Consider the following 3452-nt stretch of genomic DNA (forward strand, 5'->3'; position numbering starts at 1 on the left):
TGCCACCACTCATTAATCTTGACGAGTTTTCTGCTGAATATTCTTCCACAGGCTTTCAAACCGTTCACTAATTGCAATTAATCACTTACCGAAACAGATGTCAGGAACAATGGAATTGGGAAGTCTGGAGGCTTGATAAAGCTGTCAGAGGAGCGCGCTCATGTGGCAGCGGGTGCCAAAAGGCGCTGGCAACACCTTCCCCTAGCCATGTGCTGGGGGGACCCGGTGACCCCGTCCTGCCCGCGCGGCATCTGTCCACCCCAGAGAGGGAAAACGCACGGAGAGGGGGCACAGGGGGGCTCTGTGTCCCCACCAGCGCATGGGATGGGGATGTGAGAACTGGTTTTTGGCGGTGGGAGTGGCACACCTGCAGGGAATACCAGGGATGCCATCATCACGGCTTCACCCTGACACCGGGGCGGCTGGGGCTCTGCTCTCCATCAGGAAAGCCGCACGGAGCCCCAGCGGGGCGTCACGTCCGCCGTGCCTCGCGCAGCCGACGGCACGTTCCCCGTCCCTGCCAGACGCCGCTTTAGCACCAGCAGGGATCCAACAGCCTTCCCCGGCAGGCGCGCCACGCTGTTTACCCATCACACATGAAAGGTGCCGAGCTGACAGCTCCAGGGATGGGAGAGAGCTCCCGGAGACACTGATGGGGCCAAGGTGCCTGTGTGCCTTCTCCTCCTGCCCTTGGAGACCCCAAGGGCCATCCCACTGGTGACCCCAGCAAGGGGCACCCCCCGGGATTCTGTTCCCCTGCAGCTTTACCAGCTGCAGCTCTGCACACCCCCACACCTCAGCTGCTCCCCCAGCTTGAAGACATCCTTTGGGAACAAGGCTGGGAGAAGGAACACTCTCCCAGTCCCCCACGAGGCAGATGATGCTGCACAGCCTGAGGCCACCAAGCGCAATTAGCCCCGAGTCCCCCAGCCACAGTGGGGACACTGCTGTGGGGACACCCACACCTCCCCAGCAGGCAGAGCCCAGGGGACTGGAGCATCCTTCCGGGGCTGGCGCAGCGCGAGCCCAGCCCGGGGCTCGCGACCGGCGCGGCCTCGACACATGTTACAATAAATATTCCGCACAGACACCGTTCCATATGTATGATCCGGTGGGGTGATGATTTTTCTACTGATCACTGGAAGTGACAGCTGTGCGGAGAGCAGGAGAAACAAAGGCACCGACTGCTCTCCCCGTTACACTCTGCTAGCGACATGATGGTGTGACATGGAGCCGCAGCATCTGGTGGCACCGGGACTGGCAACCGGGACGGGACGCCTGTTAGCGCCCGCCACAAAGGGGGGGCCACGGGGATGGGGTGGAAATAAGGATGGGGTGGCCATGGGAATGGGGTGGTGAAGGAAACAGGGTGGAAATAAAGATGGAGTGTCAATGGGGACAAGGTGACAGTAAGGATAGGGTGGGAATGAGGTGACCCTGGGACAAGGGTGGAAATAAGGATGAAGTGGCAATGGGGAAGGGGTAGTCATGGATATGGAGTGGAAATATGGATGGGGTGGCAATGGGGAAAGGGTGGCCATGGATATGGAGTGGAAATATGGATGGAGTTGGCAATGGGAACAGGAATGGACACAGGACAGCAATGGGTGCTGGGTAGCAATGAAGATGGGATGGGCATGGGACGGCAATGAGTTTGAGGTAAAAAGAAGGAAGGGGTGGCAACATGATGACAACAGGAAAGGGGTAGCAGAGGGTGACAATGGCGATGGGGTGGCCATGGCAATAGGATGGGAATAAGGATGGAGTGGTAATAGCAACAGGGGGGCAATGGGGACAGGATGGCAATGGGCGTGGGGTGGAAATGTGGAAAGGCATCAGTGTGGATGGGATGTCAATGAGAATAGGGCAGAAATAAGGATGGGGTGGCCATGGGGGTGGCTCCCATCTGCCCCCTCATGCCCCACAGTAGCAGCCAGCCCCTCCATCCTGCCCCTCTGCCACCACAGCACCCAGCCCAGGCAGGGTCAATATTTGCATTTGATTTGCAAGCGTTTCCTCCCCCCAGATAACGGCAGGGCTGCCACAGGTACAGGAGGGAGAATGCTGGGCTGGGTTAATTATTAGTGAACATGCAAATTCCCCCTCCACGAGATAACAATAAACACCGTGATTTCAGCGAGATAAACAGGGCTTTAAATTTCCAGCAGCCTTTACTGGTGTAAAAATAAGCGTCCCTTATTTATTTAGCTCCTTTGAGAAACCACATCAGTCCCCAAACACAGTCTTTTACTGTCAAGCTACAGTAGAAGCCTTTATAGGAGGCGAAGATCCTGACAGCTACCCCTAGCACAACCATCTTTTATTCATGCTCATAATATAAACTGTATTGCCTCAGAAACAAAAGGATTTAACTCGCTGCTGGCTGGGTGGCAGCAGCCAAGCCGAGGTCCCTGCTGGGGGCACGTGGTTGGGATGGCTTTGCTCTGACATCCCACATCTCTTCATCCCTCAGGATGCCTCCTCCTAGGGGCGGTGCTGAGACAGACCCCTGCTCTGATGCATCAGCATAAACACGGATAAAATAAGCCAAAATAACAATCTCCCCCCAACCTGGAGCCATTAGGCAAAGCCTCCGTGCTCTGCGGTTCCGAATCCCACCCTGCCTGCACACACGCAGGAAGAGCAGCGGTTACAAGAGTGGTTCGTATTTAATAATGCAATTTATATTCCACTCTCAACATAAACTATTGTAAAGGCACACTAATGTAAAAATACATCTGGCTTGTCAATAGTTTATCTTCTGGATCTGCATCTAAATCCCTGGGCATTCTTGACTTATGGCTGCACCAGTGTCTAATGAATAAAAAGGTGCAAATTATAGGCCTTGCTTTAATGCTCATCATAAAATTAGATGATAGTTGCAAAAGCTGCATTCTCCTGCCCACAGTGCAGCAATGGTAAGCTATAAATAAAGTGTATTTAATGTATCCCAGCGCTGCGCAGAGCCAGGAAACAGTATGTTACTGCACAGCCTTCAATGGATCCGCCACCAGTTCAATGAAGTGATAACTGATCCATCATGTGAATTTATGTTAACTGTCTGCTCGCAAAGTCACGGCCCCAGCACTGTAAATAGCCCACAATCCTTCCAGCCCGGCCTGCCTGCCAATAAACCTGTCACCGGCAGCCTGGGAGCAGCCACCTTAGGACACCGCAGACAAACCATTACAGCTTGGGTTTCCTCCTGGTTTTTCCATTGCTGCCGTGCCTTGGTTTCCCCACAGCCCAGTACCCCCCTCCTCAGGGCTTCCCAGCCCTGTGAGATGCTTTTCCACCTCCCTGGAGCTGTCACATCGGGGATGCAGGATGCCCAGATGGGATCTGGGGGCCTGGTGGGGGTGTGGGTGGGATGGCTCCCGTGCTGGTGGCAGGCAAATGGTAGGAAGGGGGGGACAGGCTGGAAGTGGAGCCCCTCCAGTTCCTGCAACAGG

This window comes from Geospiza fortis, unplaced genomic scaffold, assembly GCF_000277835.1.
Source record: "Geospiza fortis unplaced genomic scaffold, GeoFor_1.0 scaffold102, whole genome shotgun sequence".
NCBI classification, from domain to species: Eukaryota; Metazoa; Chordata; class Aves; order Passeriformes; family Thraupidae; genus Geospiza; species Geospiza fortis.